Raw genomic sequence first — 22,471 nt, forward strand, 5'->3', positions numbered from 1 at the left:
TTAAAATATCTTTTAAAGTATTTTACTCAATTTGTAAGCAGAGGAGTGAGCAAATTATTCACATCTGTGGCCACAATTACTGAAGTTTAGCACAGTTGACCTGGAAATTAGAAGAAAACTGTTTTGGAAAGATTCGCAGTATAGCAGATATTTAGACTGGGGTTTTCCTCTGCCATCCCTAAATTAGTGGGAGGGGGAATGATCAGGGCAGAGAATGAGGGAAAAGTCAGGAGATGAGACCTAATGCCACTTCATCACCTTGACCAGAATCGTTCTTTCCCCAACCCTGACACTGTGCCCCCCCCCCCCTCCACCACTATGATGTCCAATACTTACCAATTTTGATGAAGACTTATGCTCCAGAACTAACTGTGCCCTTATCAGCTACAACAATGGCATCTACCCGACAATGTGGAAAATTGCCCAGGTATCTCCTGTGCACAAACAGCAGGACATCCAATGTGGCCAATTAATGCTCATCAGTCCACTCTCAATCATCAGCAAAGTGATGAAAGTTGTCATTGTCAGTGCTCGCACTTACCCTGCAACAACCTGCTCACCAATGCTCAGTTTGGGTTCCGCCAGGGCAACTCGGCTCCTGACCTCATTACATGGACAGAATAGCTACATTTCAGAGGTGAGGTGAGAGTGATTGCCCTTGACATTAGGCAGCATTTGACCAAGTGTGGCATCAAGAAGCCCTAGCAAAATTGAAGTCAATGGAAATCCGGGGGAAAGCTCTACACTGGTTGGGGTCATACCTAGCACAAAAGAAGATGGTTGTGGTCTTTGGAGGTCAATCTTCTTAACTCCATGACATAACTGAAGGAGTTTCTCAGGGTAGTGTCCTAGGCTCAACCATCTTCAGCTGCTTCATCAATGACCTTCCCTCCAACATAAGGTCAGAAGTGGGGATGTTTGCTGACGATTGCACAGTGCTCAGTATCATTTGCAACTCCTCAGATACTGAAGCAGTCCATACCCAGATGCACCAAGACCTGGACAGCATTCAGGTTTAGTCTAATAAGTGGCAAGTTACATTCACGTCACACAAGTGCCAGGCAATGACCATCTTCAACAACAGAGAACCTAATTATCTCCCCTTGACATTCAACAGCATTACCGTCACTGAATCCCCCACCACCAGCATCCGGGGAGGTTACCATTGACAAGAAACATATGTGTACCAGCCATATAAATACTGTGGCTACAAGAGTAAGTCAGAGGCTGGGAATTCTGCAGCAAGTAATTCACCTCATGACTCCCCAAAGCCTATCCACCATCTACAAGGCACAAGTCAGGAGTGTGATGGAATACTGTCCACTTGCCTGAATGTGTGCAGTTCCCACAACGCTCAAGAAGTTCAACACCATCCAGAACAAAGCATCCCACTTGATCAGCACCTCATGCACCACCTTAAGCATTCACTCCCTCCACCACCAACCCACAGTGGCAGCAGTGTGGACCATCTACAAGATGCAATGCAGCAACTAGCCGAAGTTCCTTTAACAGCACCTTCCAAACCTGTGACCACCTAAAAGGACAAGGGCAGCAAATGCATGGAAACTACCTTCTTAAGGACAATTAGGGATGGGCAATAAATGCTGTCCTAGCCTGGAATGCCCACATCCCATGATTGAATAAAAAAGGCCCTGGTCTCAGTTGAGGCCTTCACTGGCACGGCTCTTTGGGTACCTCTGCCCTTTTCAGGTCTTGGGCCAGTTAACTTGTGCTTTAGTTGTTGCAGCACTATTGATATCCTCTCTTCCTCTCTTGGTGGCAGAGACTGCCAAGCACCACAATTCGTCCTGTTGCATGAAAATGAGTCAGGGTTAGATAGGTTTGAAGGGGTGGGTGGAGGTCAAACCCCACCAGACCTCATCCCCAAAGAAGATAATCCCATCCCACAGGTTAAGTGGAGTGCAGACACTCTGTCATAACAATTTGCAGGCCATTCCCAGCTGTTCCCGGAAGCTTGTTCCAAATTTCTAACAACAAATCTTTTGATGATTCATTTCCATGTACAACTGCAGCCAACAGGAAGTATGCAATTCTCTCACTGATGGCTGGCACTGGAAATATAAATGGTCTGATTTACATTGTTCTAGCAGCAGCAGAGATTCATTCCTTTGTGGATCTTACAGGCTGTGGGCTGATTTGCCATTGTCTGTGGCTGGTGGAGAATAGTGCTGGAATGAAATGGAAATACAGGAAATCAACATTCTCCCAAAATCAGCAATACAATAAGAAATAAAGACTTGCATTGATATAGCACCTTTCACAACCTCAGGAGATTCCAAAGCACTTTACAGCCAATGAAGTACTTTTTGAATGTCACTGTTGCAATGTAGGAAACACAACAGCTAATTTTCACACTACGTTCCCACAAATAGCAATATGATAATGACCAGATAATATACTTTAGTGATGTTGATTGAGAGATAAATATTGTCCAAGACACTGGGGATAATTCCCCGATTCTTCTTCAAATGGTGTCATGGAATTCTCTACATCTACCTGAGAGGGGAGATGAGGTTTAATCTGAAAGACAACAGCTCCAACAATGCAGCACTCCCTCCCTCTGACTGGATTGTCAGCCTAGATTATGTGCTTAAATTTCTGAAGTAGAACTTGAATCCACAACTTTCTGACTCGGGCAAGAGTGCTACCACTGAACCACAGCTGACTGAGTGTTTTTTTAAGAGAATTGTGTACTGGCTTCTTTGCAATCCCACTTTGAAACAGACAACTTTTTTAAAAGCATTAGCAGGGTACAAATTGGGCTCCAGAGTGATCAGTCTCTTTCAGTGGCCCTTGGTGACCCATCATGAAGAAGATACAGTCGGAAAACCCCAATGGTGAAGTGATAGGCTGAACTATTGAGAACTACAACTCTTAGGATGACGAATACAGAAAGTTGATCCTGTGAACAGGAAGTTCTGAAAGAGATCAAAAATAAACCTTTCTTAAAAGGAAAACCCACCAGATGTTCTGAAGTGTTGAATTTGATTACAATTGAAAACAAAAACACTTAATTTGCAAGGTCAATGTGTGTCTTTATTCAATAATCATGCTTTATCTTACTGTCTATCCCTCCAGCCAAGCATTTAGCAAATGAATGATAGCAACAGTACTCCTGTGACTATTGGATAAAAATGTAATTGCATAAAATATTCTTAAAATGTTTGGCCTGCAAAATCCAAAGGGTTTTTTCACTCTCCCACCAATGTTATGTTGAGAGTACCTCTGCAACTACATAAAGAGCAAGTATGGTGGCTTTCTGAGATCAATAATCAGAAAGGCTAAAGGAATGCTGGCTTCACATCTGGAGGAATAGAATACAAGGGAGTAGAAGTCATGCTTCAGCTGTACAAAGCCGTAGTTCGACCCCACCTGGAGTACTGCAAGGAGTCCAGGGCACTAACACCTTAGGAAGAATATACTAGCCTTGGAGGGAATGCAATGTATATTTACCAGAATGATACCTCTAAGGGTTAAGTTATGAGATTAAACAAACTAGGGTTGTATTCCCTGGAATTTTGAAGGGTAAGGGGTGACTTTATCAAAATTTTCCAAGTTATTAAGGGGAACAGATAGGGTAGATTCAGAGAAACTATTTCTGCTAATTGAGAAGTCTAAAACTAGGGGTCATAGTCAAAATATTAGAGCTAGACCTTCTGGGAATGAAATTAGGAAACACTTCTTCATGCAAAGGGTGGTAGACGTTTGGAACTCTCGTCCACAAATGTCAATTGATTCTAGATCAATTGTTAATAACTATAGGTATTAAGGGAATTGGGACAAAGATGGCTATATGGAGTTAGGTCGCAGATCAGCCAAGATCTCATTGAATGGTGGAGCAGGTTTGAGAGACTAAATGGCCTACTGTCTGAACCCATAAGAATTGCTATGGCAATAAATCCTGCTCCCTCCAATGTGGAACAATAAGGATTTCTAAGGGGTCTGGGCTCATAGGAAGATTTGTCCAGATTATAGGAATATGCAAATTATTTGGCTTGTTAATCTGTGTTGTATATACATTTTGGATCATTTAAAGAATGACTTTGTTTAGATTGCCTTGTTGAATAAAGCTTTCTCACTGTAGTTTCTGTTTCCATCATCTTGCTGTTAATTGGGATATTCTAAAGCTTGCTTGACAAACTTTCCACTCAGAGAAGTGCTTTATAACCAAACATGAGGAATATCTGTTTTTCTCAGCTTTAATTTATCCAGAGATCAGAATCCCAGGAGTCCTATGGCAAAGGGTGGAATTCCGCAGCAGGTCTTCTCGAATTCTGTAACAGTTATATTTCCATTCCATTGTAATTCAGAGCAATCATTTAAACCTCTCCAAAACCCAGTGGGTAGTGGTACCACCAACAATAACATTACCAACTAAAGAATACAGGATGCTGGGCACAATTCCTGACCTGTGCTTTGTTAGCTAATATCAGTCAGATTGGCATGAGTGCATAACAATTCATCGAGCGTTACTGGGCTCGGTAGAGGAAAATGAAACAGCCACAGTTCCAACTCCTAATTGCCATTGGGTGATCTCTGCTGAAAATTGTGTGTGTGTGTGCAGCCAACAGCTGGCCGTTGGGTGAACACTTGCTCAGGTTCAGATATGTGCATGTGTGTGTGTGTGTGTGTGTATTAGGTTAGAACAGGATCAAGTTTGGCTATGAAGCCCTTTATAATTAAGCAACTTGTCAACAATCACTATCAAAATCCACACATAAAAAATGGCCACTGCGGTGAAGTATGGGGTCAAGGGGTAGTGGGTAGCTGATATCCATGATCTGTACCCAGCTGGAGTGAGCACATTCAGAGGAGGACGTGAGAAAAATTGTTCAAAAAGTAATTATTTATGGTAGAAGAAAGCCCATGAGCCCAAGGACTGTGCCTCAGTCAGCCTGTGAGGTCACGAAAGCTAAACACGCAATGAACATATGTTGGAAATCTTAAGTTGGAAAGACAGAGCAAGTCAGTCAGCTTCTGGACAGAGAGCAGGCAGCCAACATTATAGGCTCCCATCCTTTCATCAGGACTGTAACAGGCAGATGACAAGCAAACACTTTAATGCTATCAAAAGCAGGATAACAGAAGAGAAAAACAAATAGGTCAATAAACACAAGAGAGCTTACGGCCAGTTGGAATGATTGCTGGACAAAGTAGCCGATCATTTCAACGGATTTAAATTTTAAAGAATGAAATTTGAACTAACTATCAATAAGAGTGACAAACCAAAGGAAAAGGCAAGAAAATAGGAGAAATTTTCCTTTGTGTTTTTCTTGCCCCTGCTGTTATTTCTCATTTTGTTGGCACGTTCACGATGGGCCAAATGACCTCCTTTTGTGCTGTATCCTTTTATAATTCTGTATCATTCTATAATATGCTTGCTCATTTATTTATGTTTCAATTCTGAAGAGTAGGGGCACAAAACTTCTGCAGTTTCCTCTGCAGATGTTGTCAGGCCAGCTGTGTGTTTCCAGATGTTTTTGTTTCAGATTGCAGTGTATTTGTATTGTATATCTTATATTTTATTTCACATTCTTTCTGAGAAAATCTACCAGCAGCATAACTATTACAAAACTGTTGTGCATATTTTTCTTGGCATTCTCTTTTGTCAAACCATTGTGTAGTCTTGATAATTTGATGGTGCTTTGCTCTGTTAGAACATTTTATAGTTTAGATCCATATGTATATATACAGATCTAGATAGATAGATAGATAGATAGATAGATAGATAGATAGATAGATAGATAGATAGATATGGAAAAAATCCATATATATTGTATATAAAAATGTTAGAAAGGAGCCTGTCAGTAAAAAAATCAGAATTATATTTTACGAGCATTGAGAGAAAAAACTTAAGATAGCGCACATTACAAAACTTTACTAAGGTTGAGCTAGAATTGCATGACCCTTCCCTACTGAATACGTGTCCCACATTTAATAACATACAAATTCCATTGGAAATCACCTCAGGCAGCAATAAAAACCAACAGCACTGCCATAAATGTGGAGAAGAGTAAATTTTCCATTTTTTCTCCTTTTCTCCTGCTGAGGTACAAAAGAGAACAGCATTCATTTCTGTGTATTCATTCAAAATTCTATAGCTGTAGAATGAAGAGCTCACCAGAATAAACTCTCAATATATAATTTATGTAACTTAAACATATTCTGACAAATTCTGAATTTTAAATGGATTCTGGAAGTAATCTTACACTGCTTTAAAGGTTGCTAATCAAATTATTTTTCCTCAATTATTATCCCTTCATGTTTAAATCTGTTCATGGCCTCACCCTTCCCGATCTCCGTAATGCCTCCAGCCCTATAACTCTCCAAGAACTCTGCATTCATGCAGCTCAGGCTCGCTTGTGCACCCCGCAATCTTCTCGCCCCATCATTGAAGACCGTAGCTTCAATTGGTACACTCTGGAGATTCTTTCCCCAATCCTCTCCGTCTCTCCACCTTTCACTCCTCCCTTAAGATAATGTTTAAAACCTCCCCCTTTGACCAAACATTTAGTCACAGAATCACAGAATCGTTGCAGTGCAGAAGAAGGCCATTCGGCCCATCATGTCCACACTGGCTCTCTGAAAGAGCAACTCCCTCAGTTCCATTTCCCTGCCTTCTCCCCATAACCCTGCACATTCTTCCTTTACATATAGCGGTCCAATTCCCTTTTGAATGCTTCAATTGAACCTCCTCCACCATGCTCTCAGGCAGTGCATTCCAGACCTTAACCACTCGCTGCATGAAAAAGTTTTTCCTCATGTCACTTTTGCTTCTCTTAGCAAATACTTTAAATCTGTGCCCTCTCGTTCTCAATCCTTTCACGAGTGGGAACAGTTTCTCTCTGTCTACTCTGTCCAGACCCAACATGATTTTGAATACCTCTATCAAATCACCACTCAGCCTTCTCTTCTCCAAGGAAAACAGTCCTAACTTCTCAATCTAATCTTCATAACTGAAAGTCCTCATCCCTGGAACCATTCTCCTGAATCTTTTCTGTACTTTCTCCAATGCCCTCACATCTTTCCTCAAGTGCAGCGCCCAGAATTGGACGCAATACTCCAGCTGAGGCCAACTTAGTGTCTTTTACAAGTTCAACATAACTTTCATGTTCTTGCACTGTATGTCCCCATTAATAAAGCCCAGGATACTGTATGCTTTATTAACCGCTCTCTCAATCTATCCTGCCACTTTCAATGACTTATGCACATATACACCCAGGTCCCTCTGCTCCTGCACCCCCTTTAGAATTGTACCCTTTATTCTATATTGTCGCTCCATGTTCTTCCTACCAAAATGAATCACTTGTCCTCATGTCTGCATTTTGGCTTGGTGTCAATTTTTTTGACTGATTACGCTCCTGTGGAATGTAAGTTGTTGTTGTTGACATTATCCATGTGCAAAAGGGATGGTGATTCAACCAACACATCTCAGTTGTCAGGTGCCATATTTTTCATTTATTGAAGCACAATAAACAAGGAGAAAATAACTTGAGGTGCTTCATGGTCTAAGTCTCATAAGTCTCACAAAGACTTATTGGGATAGATTTTCAACTTGCTGCCCATGGTTTTCCCATTATGCAATTATATGAGACTTCAGTGCCTATTTTGTTTGTAGCGGTGGTGTAAAATTGGTGGTAGCAGATTCGCTGCCAGTTATACATCTCGTCCACTACTGCCCATTTTCCACAGAAAGTTAAAATTGGCCCCTTCATATGTTTAGTCTGGGCTCAATAATGCAACCGCAACCTAAGAGTTCTGAGTTGAAGTTCTGCACCGTACAGCAGAAATGTTTACTGTTTTATACTTTTATTGTTCATTCATCTGTCTTGAATAAAGAAAACTATTTGTTGGTTCAGAGCCCGAGTCGTGGTCTGGTGAGGGTGTGTACTCAGTTCGCCTTTCGAATAAAGTAAAATCATGTGGTTGCACATGATGAATTCTACGAGCTGATGGGCAAGATAATGGCTCTCTGTTATGATCACTGGATCCCACTATCATTTATCTGGATAGTGGGAAAACAAAAGACACACTGGTCTTGGAATTAGTTCACGAACTGGATGCAGAGATCAATCCCTGTACTGGAACAGGTAGACCCAAAGTCCATGCTTTATTGGGCCTCAGGCCTTATTTACATCAGACCAGCAAGCTGCAGGTGCCAGCTGTGTGTCCACAGACAGCGCCCGCTGAAAACCACTTAGATTTTGGGCCGATGCCAGTGTTGCAGGTGGGTCTTGCAACAGGGAGAGGCCAGGAGAGGACTCTAACGGGAGGAAAGAGGTAAGCAGTGGCCCACGGGGCCTGCAGTTTTAATGTGGAGCCAGGAGGAGCACTCCTGCACCTTCTGGCTCCGCATTCAGTTAATTTTTTTTTTAAACATAGCTTTCTGGTGGCAGCGGTCCCTTTAAGAACCACTTCCTAGGCCACATGGTTTTCCTGAACACAGCCAGTTCCACCCCGGCTGAGTTCAGGTCAAACCAATTTGGTAAAGGAGGCATTAAACTGGCATTAGGTCTCTCATGTGCATATGTAACAGGGCCTAGTGCCTGTTTTGATGCATATACCAATATGGCAGGCGACACACATCCTACACAAATGTTCGTGTGCACACCGCATGTCATGTTGGATGCTTTGGCACCCGTTTTACACCTGCAAAATGGGCACAGCATCATCAAATTTCTAAGACTAGTATGCTCACTTACGTTAATAGCCAGTGATCCTGACCCAAGAAAATATCTGCTACAAAGATCCCAAGCATGGCAGGTGCTTGCTGTTATGACAATTTTGCATGACTGGTGTGACTTGAATAACCTTAGGGGAGAATTTTCTGCTTTTGCACTCCTGCCATGGGAGGGCATACTCAGGAATCTTCCATCCATTCATCTAGACATGAACTTTTCCTTTGTGGGTCCCCAGTGGGAGGGTTTTGCTCGAGGACCACCTAGGCAGAAAATCTCTCCTTCCTCTTATAGACTGACACTGGAATAACTGCAAGAGTTCCCAATGATCCAAATGATTATAATTTCATTCTTGAATAAAAATACAGAGAGGTTAGCTGAATTTTTTCAAGGAGTAAAATATGATCTGTCTGATTGTAAAAGTCTATAAATGGCAACATTGCAAGACCAACTCCAGAATCTTCAATTACAATACAGAGAAAAAACACATTTTCATTTGATAGAAACTTTCTCCTCATTGTGATGAATGGACTGGCAGTATTCTGTCCTTCCATCTCCAGTACTCTATCTGTAAAACATAGGCACATAGGAACAGGAGCAGACCATTCAGCCCCGAGAGCCATTCAGTGAGATAATGGCTGATCTACACAACTTCACCACTTGCCTTGGCTTCAAAACTTTTTTTTTAAACCTGCGTCCAGCAAAATTCTATCGCTCTCAAGTTTTAAATTATTAATTGATCTTGCATCTACTGCTCTTTGTGGGAGAGCATTCCACGCTCTTCCCACCCTTTGGGCTGAATTTTATTCTCCAGCCACCGGGAGCAGCAGCGGGCAAAACAAATGATGGCCCACACCGCCATGCCACTGCGATCTACCGTGCAGCCGCTCAAGATAATATGCCAGTTGAGCTGCCGCCCCCCAATCACATGGTGTGGGCAGGCTCTGCGACTCCGGCAATAGTAGGCACTGGCGCCATTTTTAAAGGGCAACCAGACCTGCCACTAAATTTAAATATTTAAAACTGTACTCCCCGCAGTACACCACAATAAAAAGTGTCGCCCCCTCCCTCATAAACACTTACAGATAACAGTTGCTCTCTCCCCCTCCCAAAAGACTTACATGCAAGACTTGACCTTCCCCGCGCCCCCTCAAAATGTTCAAAGTGCACAGTACACTCCTTCGCCCCGCCCCCTACACAATTAATGCACATTTGACCCCATACACCACCCTCCCCACCCCACTAAACTGAAATTCCTAAATACCCCCCTTCCCCACCTCGGTGGCGTGTGAGTGCCAGCCGCCGCTCAGAAAATCCCAGGCAGCAGGTAAGATTGCTGACAATTTTATTTAAATGTATTCATTTTCTGAATTTACATATTCAAAGTTGGGTCTCGTCATCCAGAGGCGTGTTTGGGGGGGGTGGGGCCACCACAGAGCCTCACCACCATTGGGAAGATCAGGCCCAGGCCTCCTGGCGTCGGGGTCTGTGGCAGGCCACTGCCGGTACAATCTTCCAGCCCCCCGCAACCACAGATCCCGCGTCAAGACCTCAACAAAATCCAGCCCTTTGTGTGAAGATGTGCTTCCTAACTTCACTCCTGAATTGTCTGGCTCTGATTTTAATGTTATGTCCCTTTATCCTAGATGCCCTGCCAGCAAAAAAAGTTTCTCTCCGTCGATTATATCAATTCCCTTTAAAATCTTGGAGCAAAGTCCTAATCCTTCAAGAATATTTAAGGTTTCAAATTATAGCGGACCATGTCTGCAGAAAAGTGCAGCCATGCAGTTTACAATTTTCATCGGGGTGTTATCAGACCTTACAATACACTAGTTATAAAAACCTCATACATAAACATCCACTGACTAGTGCCTTTGCATGTAATGTACCTGGCACTTGGCCATTTTATAGCATAATCTTAGTAAAATCTTTTGCTGGACTTATTTACCAAACAAGAAATGTGAGTTGTTTTCTGAGCTTTTAACACTAAATAGTGGAGTTGTATAAAAATCATGACTTTAGTTTATATTACTTAATGAATAATATTAGTCTTAGTCATTTTGTCAAATCAGTGTTCTGGGGTATTTATTTAAATGTCCCATTTCAATTGCATTTTACTACAGTTCTGAGTAAAATTTGAACATGAATTGCCAAAATAAACATTGGCGTCTGCTAAAAGTGTATGCGGTTTCTTGAAATCAGTCTTAATGAACAAAATGTTGATTTACTCATAGAAAGTGTCACAAGGTTATAGAAATAGTTCAATAATTCATAGAATACGTTTTACTTCACTCAATAGGGAAGGTGCAGGCTAGTAGGTGCTTTCAGCCCCAGCAAAATCATTTTTACCATAACATTTTTTGTTTTTCGCTCATGGGATATGGGCATCACTGACAGGGCCAGCATTTTTTGCCCTTCACAACTGAGTGGCCATTTCAGAGGGCAGTTAAGAGTCAACTACATTGCTGTGGGTCTGGAGTCCAAGGAAGGTTAACAGATTTCCTTCCCTAAAGGACATTAGTGAACCAGACGGATTTTTACAACAATCAATGATAGCTTCATGACACCATTACTGAGACTACCTTTCAATTTCAGATTTATATTAATTAATTGAATTTTTTAATTAATGGAATTTAAATTCCATCAGCTGCTATGGTAGGATTTGAACCCCCTATGCCCAGGGTATTAGCCTGCACCTCTGGATTACACCATCTCCCCTATCAGAAGGTGGAAAGCAGTAACTGATGACAATGGTCCAGATGGTCTCCAATCTGAGTGATTTTAGATATAGTCCCATCACATGGGAGATAGCTAAGTACTTCAATATGATATTATTTATGTGGCAAAGCAGTGCAACCCACTTTGTCGAATGACTGTCAGAGCACTTTCTTTTAAAATCTTATTTTTCCTCCAATAACCAGCATGTTATTAATAATGGACTCCCGGGTGACGTACCAAAGGTTCCTGAAGCATAGAATCATCCAGTTTAACAATACAGACATAGGACATTGCCACATTAAATCTGCACCAGTACTTTTCTCCACACGAGCCATTTAGAATAATCTCACTTTCCTGCTTGCTACTCATACCCTTTAATGCTCCTCTTTTATGAGTTACTATCTAATTTCCTTTTAAAAGAATGCATGGAGTCTGTTTCAACAAAGGCTTATGGAAGAGAATTCCATATTCCAACTACCCTGCCTATAAAGAATTTTTTTTCTAACTTTCCCTTTTGTTTCTTTTTTGATTATCTTAAATATGTACCCGCTTAGTAACCATGGCGCTGATCTATCACTTATTATATAGCCTTTCCTATTCCTGAAGTAGAGCACGGCTACCCGACCGGAACTCGACGGGACCCGACGACATGTGTCGAGCTTGGGTCGGGTCGGGTCGGACTCACTCTATTTCCACCTCCGGTACGTGGCTCCAATCTTAATGTACTTTTTAAACAACCTTTCAATTCCAGTTACAGTTTTTGTTGCTTATCTGCACGAGCTTAAAAAGTGAAAAATGAAAGCTTGATTAACAGAACATTCTGGTGGTCTGGTGGGGTCGGGTCGGGTTGGACGTGGGAAAAAATAAAAGGACTCAGGCCAGGTCGGGCTCGGGTCAGATGTGGTTCTGTCGGGCTTGGGTTGAGTTTCATTTGCAGACCCGAGCCGGTCTTTATCTTGAAGTTCTTTCTCAGGACACCCCTGAGAAATTAGTACTAATTTCTTAAACATTGCTTTATAGCTGTAGCTTCCTATTCCTGGAAACATCAGAGTGAACCTACACGTACTTGTTCTATTGCTCTTTAATGGGGTGCCCTAGCAAAAATAAGCATTTTCATGAGATGTTGGGAAATAAATATGAAAAAATTCAGTAGAGGAAGAAAGCATGCAGAGCACTTCAATAAGCAACTTATAACATAAACCCTTTAAAAAAAATTGCACGGTTGCATAAAGGGATCAAAGGAAAAATGTAGCCAATGTGAGGGTTTGAAGAATAAAATTAAAGCTGAACCATAATAATGGGCTTAGTTATTCTTGGAATCTGTAGGCAGGATTCTCAAGACCAGACATGACTGTTGGAGACCTGACTGGTTGCACTGCATTTATAAGACATGAATTCAACCACACTGTGTATGTTGAAATGGTGCATTTGGAACAAGATTTGTGACTTAAATTTGAAACAGATAATTGACAACCACAAGGTTTTGAGCAGCTGAAGGAAAGTAAAGTCTCTCCGATTTGGCTGTAAAGCTGGCGACTGCAGTCAAGAATTGTCATTAGACTGAGGTTGACAATGGCTGACAGAGGTACAATGGGATGCACGTTCTTGTTTCTCCATCTGGATTACTGTGTTCAGTTTTGGGTGCTATACCTCAGAAAGAATATATTGGCCTTGGAAAGGGTACAGAACAGATTTGCCAAAATGATACCTGGTCTTAAAGGATTAAAATATGAGAACAGGTTTCATAAACTTGGCTGCATTTCCTTGAGTCTAGATGGCTGAGGAGTGATTCAAAATGATAAAAGGAATTGATAGAGTAAAAACAGAGAAAGTATTTCCTCTGAGGGGCGAATCCAGAACAAGGGGGCATAATATCAAAATTAGAGCTATGCTATTCAGGAGTGAAATCCAAAATTACAGATTCACACGAAGAGTAGTGGAAGTATGGAATTCTGCATCCACCCCACCCCCAAACCCCTCTCCCCTTGCCCTAAATGGCTGTGGATGCAGGGTTAACTGAAATTTTCAAGACCTAGTTTGACAGATTTTTATTAGGAGTATCAAGGGGTATGGATCTAAGGTAGATAAATTGGGTTGAACTACAGATCCGCCATGATCTAATTGAATGGTGCAACAGTCTCGAGATACTACACCTGTTCTTATGCTCCCATCAAAGTAATCGGAAGCAGTTAATGAAAATAGTACAATAAGCTGCAACCATTTGTATTTATATAATATTGGTGGAATGGTAATGAAGTTTAGTGGTGTACTTCAATTTAAGTGAATCTGTAAAATTCTCTTATAAAACAGTTCTTCAAATGAAATATAAGTCTGACATAGGCAAAGTATGCTTGCTTTGGGGTGGGGGAGGAGATTTAATCGTTGTGCTACGTGCAATGAAATCATGAAACTCTGTTTTAAACGGGTTCAAGATTTTGTTACACATAACACACAAAGGAAATCTTTCCTCTATGTTAGCTACTAGTTTCTATGGTTTGATGACGAGATGCAAACAATTTTTAATTGTGCTTTATTGAGCAATTTTCTGTATTTGTCTTTTAAGTGCTGAGAGGAAATGTTTCCAAAACGTTTGCACTCAATTCCAAGCCAGTGTTTAAATAACCCATGCCAGTACATCATGCCATTTTAAGAACTAGTCATTAAATTAAGGACTCTAAATCATAAAATATTCAAGAACCAATTTGCAAGGAAGTTTAATCATCCTGATTATCAAGATGAAGAAATCTTTGAACAATTGTAAAAATTAGTCAAACTAAATTTGTTGATAAGAAGTTTATATTTTATGAGGTGTTAAATCACTGGAAACAGATTATGGAAACATAGAGACTAGGAGCAGGAGTAGGCCCTTCGGCCCTTCCAGCCTGCTCCGCCATTCATAGAATCATAGAGTTATACAGCACAGAAACAGGCCCTTCAGTCCATCGTGTCTGTGCCGGCCATCAAGCACCTACCTATTCTAATCCCATTTTCCAGCACTTGGCCTGTAGCCTTGTATGCTATGACAGTTCAAGTGCTCATCTAAATACTTCTGAAATCAAAAAAGATCATGGCTGATCGTCTAATTCAGTACCCTGTTCCCGCTTTCTCCCCATATCTCTTGATCCCTTTGGCATTATGAAATATATCTATCTTCTTCTTGAATATATTTAATGACTTGGCCTCCACCGCCTTCTGCGGTAGAGAATTCCACAGGTTCACCATCCTCTGAGTGAAGAAATTTCTCCTCATCTCTGTTCTAAATGGCATACCCCGTATCCTGTGACCCATTATGTAATGCTTTACATGGAACTTGATACACTACATTGACTACATGCAAATGAGCTGGAGCTTTTGCTTTTATGCTTATTAATAAACTTTAATTTGATTTAATCAATGATGACTTCGAGATTGTCATCCTTAAATAGATGATTATTGTAAATTCCTTTCTAAGCGAATCCATTTAATGTACTCTAGAAACAGTGGGCTGGATTTTAAGGAGTCCTCGACGTCGGGATCTGTGGCCGGGGGGTGGAGGGGGGTGGGGGGGGGGTGCGGTGGTAGCGCCTGAAGATGGCCCTGGATGAGGCCCGCCACGGACCTCGACACCGGCAGGGCCCGGCCTGATCCTCCCGACAGCGGCGAGGCACTGTGGCAGTCCCCCGCCGCTCGGCGACAGGACCCCAATTTGAATATTTAAATAAATTTAAATGAATGAATTAATGACACTCACTTCGCCGCCTGATGCCTTTCTGCGATCTTCAGCCCGGTGGCCGGCACTCCCGTGCCTTTGAATCCCCATCTGGGGAAACGAGGTGCAACACTGGTGGGGAGGGGGGAGGAGGTAAGCTTATCAGTACGGGAGGTGGGGGGGCAGGGTCAAATTAAGGTCATGGGTGGAGGGGATGGTGGGAAGGGTTGGAGTTGAAAGTTAATGCAGTTTGTGGGGGGGAAGGTCAGATTGTAAAGGTAAGTCTTTTGGGGGCTGTGGAGAAAGAGCAAATAATTAATTTAATTGTTATTGGGGGATGGGAGAGGGGCAAAAGAGGTGTATTTATTTATTTTTATTCACTTCACCTTTAAATATTTAAATTTCCTGATAGGGCTGACAGCCCTTTAAAAATGGGCACACCGGCAGCTGACGCCATTGCCGGAGATGGACAGCCTGCCTCCTCCGCGTGATTGGAGGGGGTGCGGCCCGCCCTGGCTATTTAAATGAACCACCGAACGGAAGATTGCAGCAGCTCCACGAGATGGGGCAGGCCATTTTTGCACCCGCCCGCACATAAAATTCAGCCCAGTTTTGCAACTGGAGATGAATCATATTAACAACAGCTTGAAATTATTTCGCATCTTTAACATAATAAAATATCCCAAAGTGCTTCACAGAGGCAAAAATAATCAGAGAAGGAGAAGGAATGGTGATGAAATGCTCAAAGAGGTAAGTCTTGAGGAGGCTTTTGAAGGAAGGGAGAGATGTAGCAAGAGGAAATGGTTTAGGGGCAGCATTTCAGATCATGGGTTGGATTTTATTCCAGCGATGGGGTTCCGGCAGCAGGCCGGAAGACGGTCGCAGGCCTCCACTGGACCCCCATTGCTATTTCACGGGTGGCAGCTAATTAACTGCCCGCATCAGGGCAGTTCCTGCCTCCACAGCTACCAGCCAATCGGAAGGCCGGCAACGCTACTGTGAGAGGTGGCCACTGCCAGTACTACAGGAGGCCCTGCAGGAGAGAAGATTGATGAAGACCCCGGGAGAGCTAAGTGGGGTTGGGGTGGCTGGGGTCATTCAGGCAAGCCCTAGCGATGGGTGGGAGTTGCTAGTGAGGGTGGGAGGGGGTCTTCCCTGGGGGGGGAGGGGGGTTGGCGTTTGACACTGTGGGGGTCCTCTGGGACCCTAGATTTTCCCCAACCCCACTAGGAAGCCATCAGGCTTTACCTGGCGGTGTCTCCATGCGGCGGAAGGCCCCTCCACGTTCCATTGAATTGGGCTGGAGGCAGGAAGAGACCCATAAATGGCCATTATTTAAGGGTCTTAATTAGCATGGGGCAGGAAGGTCGTCCCTGGACTAAATTCAAAGCCATCGGGAAGGTGACAGTCACTCCACTTCCCACCTTCCCACACAATTTTATGGGTGCCCCCCACCCCCCCCCCCACCCCCCACTCTGTTCCCATCACTAGGAGGCCCAGAAAATTCAGGCCCATTGGTTCGTGACAGTTATAGCTTCTGAGGCCAAAAACAGAGAGGTGGTTGCAAGAAATGCAAAGGAAGCTAGAATCAGGAAACCCAATATCAGTTGTCTTCCTTTTCCCTCTCCTTTACACTAGAAACTCAGCACTCCCCTGGCACAATGGAATAGAATATCTTTCTGAGGTGTACTCTAGAATAAAAACTAAGTTATCTGTTGACCCTGTATTGTGTTAATTGTGTTGGTTTGTACTACAAGCCACCCAAATTTGAGAAAAATGGGTCATTGTCAACATACAAGATAAATTTGTGCATAAGTTCCTAGTGCTAACCAGGTTCCAGGAGCCTTTTTTTATATTTAAGCAAATGTTACAATTGTCCTTAGCTGGCCTGCATATTCTTAATTTTCCAATACATTCTACATAGCATTTAGCTATTGTTTTCAAAATGCTTCATAGTGTGAAATCTATTTAATTGACTATATTTTCAGATGGACCATGGATAGGGTCCTACATCCTCCATGCCATATCCAATGACCTTAGAAAGGGACATTATTAGTTGTTACATTTTGGTATGCAAACAAAGAAAAAAATGGATATGATTCATATCAAAATATATCTAACTTAAAGTGAGACCACAAAGTTTTAAAAGACACTTGCAGCCAGAACAGGAGGAGGAAGGAAATTTGTAGTCAAATCAGCCATTGGAATGTTGCCTGCCTTCTGATTTAACAATGAGGTAGAGAGCTCTCCTATGAATCATCCAAGTTCATAGTGTTGAGATAACACTACTCACTCTGAAAACAGCAGGCATTCATTTCAATGAGCCCACATCCAAAGTGCAGTAGAAGACTGACAGCTCTGCTGCCCAACCCCTGGACAGGAAAGGAGTTGGGGAGCAGGTCCTCAACATGCAAAAGAACATGGTCAGTTGCTAAGTTCTGCTGAAAGATGCAGGTGAAGCCGAGACTAGTCTACATGAGAAGAGAGCCGCCCAGGCTAAAAGCAAGCATAGTCTGATTCAGGGATAAGCCTATCAACCAGGATATGGTTCATTATTTTCTTTATTACAAGAAGGAACAGAAGGTAACTTGAAATAAGGTAAGGCTTGTGATAACTGTTGCTCTGTACATTCTATTACTGACTGTGAAATAAAGAAGCTTTAATGATTCAGTATCTGGCCATGCAGCACTAAAGAGTTAATCGTTCCACTTTTTGGAACACTGGAGAAGTGCACATGAGGAGCAAGGGCTCTCACTGTTACACCTTTGTGAGCACTCCCTCACCTCGGTTCATGTCTTTGTATGTTTCGATATATGGGTAACAAAAGCAAACTCTTCGTCATAAAGGAAAAGGGGCCACTTAAGGGAGAAATCAGTGATGCTTAACACATCTAAGACAGACCCAAAATTTGTAACACCAATATTGAACTGCTAAAAAACACAAACATTCTTAGTGCCAGAGAGTAGATTTAGTATTTGGCATGAAAATAACAGTACATGGTACTGTGCTGAGTCACCTATGAAAGCAAATTTTGAGTCCAAACATAAACGAAAGTGGAAATCCTTGCACTATTTGTAAGATGCCACAGATCCTCTGTAAAAGGAACCATGCTGGAAAAGACACCAGATTAGAGTAAATCTCCGCTGACAAGTCCTCAAAAAGTCTGTGTCAGCTTTCCGCAAGGTGAATGCGAGTGCCATTCCTTTGTCGCTGAAAGCGAGATCTGGGTCCATGTACTGCTGAGGAAAGTGATTAGTTGCATCATGTTTTCCTTTGGTGCAGAAGTTAAGAGAGTACTTGAGAGTCTTTATGATGGCAGGTCTGCCAGTTCTATTAGCAGAAGTAATCTGCTATCATAAACGTACACATACAAGTAGGAAAACACTAAAAAGTTGGGTCATTAGGATATACTCAAAGTTTATGCTTCATAATGTGGTTTCTGACGAGATTCTGTAGAATTTTAGAACTATATTTACACTGCTAATCGGAGGCACGCTTACAACATGTAGCTTGGTTGCAAAACTGATTTTCGGAGAAGGCCAGCTCAGGTAATGATGTATTTTCGAAGTAGAAATGGGATAGGTTTTCAAGCCAAGCAAAGAGGAACAACAGCAAAACATTGCAGACACTGGAAATCTGAAATAAAAACAGGAAATACTGGAAACATGCAGCAGGTAAGGCAGCATCAGTGGAGCAGAGGCAGGAGGGCCCATAAAATAGCTACTGAAGGTGGAGTGCCCGTCGCCAGCCATTTTGTCGGGGCGGGAGAGGCCGAAGATGGCTTTCCCACCCAGAGGCCAATTGAGGCCCTTAAGTGGCCAATAATAGTTACTTAAGGGTCTCTTCCTGCTGCCGCAGGGGGCCACCAACACGTGAGGAGGTCACCCAGTAAAACATGGTGGCCTCTCTGGGGGCTTGGGGGAGGACCTCCTCGCAATCTGTGGCCCACAGAGGGACTCCGCGAACACCTCCCCCCCAACCCCACCCTCAACGACCACCACCTCACACCCCCTCACTGGAACCTGCTGGACTGTCCCCAGCAACCTCACCACACCTAACTGGGCTCCAGAAATGGGCCTGGTCCTGAGCCTCTAGTAGTACCGGCAGTGGCCGCCGTTCCTGGTGGCGCTGCCGATACTATGGAGCTGCCAGCCCTCTGATCGGCCAGCAGTTCTTTGGGGTGGAAATCCCATCCTTAGAGGGATGGGGACTGTTTGGGATAGAAATGCAATACTGTACTAACGTGCCTCCTGGCTTGCCGTGCTCATGTGACCTCTACCATGAGGCACTCACTGTAGGCATCCATCAGCAGAGAGTTCAATAAAGACACAGTACAAGCAAGACTGGTGTCGTGTCATAACAGGGACCATGGCGCCAGGCAGCTAATTGCCCGAGCACCATTAAATAGACCTGGGGGGGTCTCCAAAGTGCCGAGACGAGGTACCCCTAACCTTTCAGGCCCGGCGTCGGGACATCTGCCGGCTCCACAAAATTCAGCCCAACATTTCAGTTGATGGCCATTCATCAGAACTACAAAGAAAAACAATACTCTGCACAATTTTCCAGTCACATCCACCGCAATCTACACAAGAACTGAATCTCTGATATATGTGTGCTTCACTCTGTAAACGTAGATGCAAGAGCATGATGCTGAGTGAGTTTAGTCCAGTTTGACCTGCTTTGCAACCCATGTTGTATCATTTGTCTTTTTCTTCTTCCTTCAATCAACACAAGTGCAGATGGATTCCTGTAGGAAAGCCCATTGTGTTAACGTTGGGGCAAAAGTAGCACTGATGCAATAGTTGCCACAAAGCTATCTCAATGGTGGAGGTGAAAAGAAAAACAAGCACACAAGCAAATTTTTTTTTTTAGAGATACAGCACTGAAACAGGCCCTTTGGCCCACCGAGTCTGTACCAACCATCAACCACCCATTTATACTAATGCTACACTAATTCCATATTCCTACCACATCCCCACATTTCCCTACCTATACTAGGGGCAATTTATAATGGCCAATTTACCTATCAACCTGCAAGTCTTTGGCATGTGGGAGGAAACTGGAGCACCCGGAGGAAACCCACGCAGACACAGGGAGAACTTGCAAACTCCACACAGGCAGTACCCAGAATTGAACCCGGGTCGCTGGAGCTGTGAGGCTGCGGTGCTAACCACTGCGCCACTGTGCCGCCCAAATGAGATGTAAATTTTCAATCAGGGTTTTTTAAACAGTTCAAGCCCGAGCAAGCATGAATGCCCATTTTGTCTGAAGGGATGAATAAACAAACGGTGACAACCTGAAGTAAAAACCATCAGATTGCATATAGGCTCTTCATCCATGATGCGGGGTCATTCATGTATTAAGGCTATCAAATTGGCATCTGCCAGAAGGAAGTGCCATTGAAAAATTGTATAGGTTTCCACCCTAGTTTCTCGCTGTTTTTGCCCAATTTATGCCTGTTTTTCAGTTAAACTGTTCAGAAATCCTAGGCACCTATCTCTAACCAGCACTCCCTCCCAATGTGGCTCAGTATCAGTGGTGACCCTAATATTTCAAGGACCCAAATTTCTCTGAGTCCCGCTCCACAAGTGGGAGTGGGACCCATCCATCCCTGGTCTGTGATGCTGATCCCTTCCTATAATTGAGTCTGGAGCCTCACATATCTGTAAGTGTAGTTCTGAGGTGCCCTCCCCAATTAGACTAGCTCTATGCTGCTCCAATGATGGAGGCTGAGGCCAAAGAAGGGCCAAATAGAAAGTGCTGTAAAAAATGTTAAATGTTTTTCATGCAGCAAATGGCCATCTTTAGAAAAGAAATAGGTCCCATCTGGGATTGATTACCTTTCTCTAGTACAGTCGTAGGGCCTTTATTAAGTGCACATGAGGTTCTCACAACTCACAGGTGGTGAAAGTTTTGTTGGGGTTACAAGGATGTACTGGATGGAGTTCCTGGGGTTGCTTTGGAACTCCTCCACATTCCCCCACCAACACCCCATCCAAGATGAAGTGAGGAGCCGACAGAAAACATGCTGAGTCGCCACTCTGAAATATGGGGTGAAATTTTAAAGGAACAGAAGGCCAGTGTATTAAGCTTCCACCCCAAACTATGCCCTCCCCCCCCAGACCCAAATAGTGGCCACCTTTTTCATCCTACCCATCCCCAAAACATTCAGGCCTCAATTGTCCAAAATTACTTTCATTAACCAATTGAGATGGTTGTTAGCTTAAAATAGCAGCTGAAACAATTACTCTTACATGAGTCAGGTTTTCTTGGGCCTCTGGGCATAGGAATCAGTGGTGATTGAAATAAGCTAATAAACGAAATAGTTGGAAACTAGACTAGGATCTGGTTATGTCTGCTCCTAGCCCTATGGCAAAACTTCCTCTATCTCTGATGAGACCAGAGCCCCTCCAAAGTGACCATCATCATAAGAGATAGTTATGGGACTCCAAACATCATAGTTTCCACCTCCTGGTTTTTCAATAGGACCTGGTGAATGGATGGTGAAAATTTGCCTAGTTCGCCCAGGTATACTGGCCAAACAGTGGGTCTTCAAGTTCAGACCACTTGCTCTGTCAGAACACCCATTCCATTCCAAATCTTTTTTTTTAATGGAAGATTTGAAATGGGAGTCTTGACAGAGCTGTGGCCTGGAAACAAAAATCTTTTTCTTAAAGTCATAGAGAAACAGGCCCTTTGGCCCACCAAGTCTATGCTGACCATCAACCACCCATTTATACTAATCCTACATTACTCCCATATTCCCTGTCACATCCCCACCTTCCCTCAATTCTCCTGCCACCTACCAACACTAGGGGCAATTTACAATGGCCAATTTACCTATCAACCTGCAAGTCTTTGGCTGTGGGAGGAAACCAGAGCACCCAGTGGAAACCCACACAGTCACAGGGAGAACTTGCAAACTCCACACAGGCAGTACCTAGAATTGAACCCAGGTCACTGGAGCTATGAGGCTGCAGTGCTAACTGCTGCGCCACTGTGCTGCCTGCACAGGCAATGGTTCTACAGCAAGCCTTTACAAAGGAGGCTGAGGACAGGAGCTAACAATATTATTTGGGTGGGACCTGCCACCCCCAAAGCCTCCCCCAGACAAGCAATCTCTGCTGGTTTTTCTGATCTCTTGGGCAGCTAGGCCCCTTAGGTCTATGGTAACTAAATCAGAAAACCTATAGGTAACCTCTCTGACTTTAGGTAATATCATGGTCATATCTGTGCAAGAAGATGAATTTACACTCCTGTGCCAGAAAAAAAATTGTTACTTTATGTATAAATTGCAAAGAGTGCCAAACAAGATTTTGTATCTAATTACTTTGGATAAATTTGTCAATTACATTTTGGCTCAAAG

General features: G+C 43.1%; 1 long non-coding RNA gene across 1 annotated transcript in view; it reads right to left on the minus strand.

Annotated features, from left to right (window-relative positions):
• Positions 1 to 330: 330 nt before the first annotated feature.
• LOC137378764 (uncharacterized) overlaps positions 331 to 22,471 on the minus strand; it is a 92,526-nt gene continuing 70,385 nt past the window's right edge. Inside the window, exon 4 of the long non-coding RNA XR_010976655.1 lies at positions 331 to 2,189. This is a non-coding gene — a long non-coding RNA (uncharacterized lncRNA). The remainder of the gene's footprint in view (positions 2,190 to 22,471) is intronic.

Source organism: Heterodontus francisci, chromosome 17 (genome assembly GCF_036365525.1).
Source record: "Heterodontus francisci isolate sHetFra1 chromosome 17, sHetFra1.hap1, whole genome shotgun sequence".
Lineage (NCBI taxonomy): Eukaryota > Metazoa > Chordata > Chondrichthyes > Heterodontiformes > Heterodontidae > Heterodontus > Heterodontus francisci.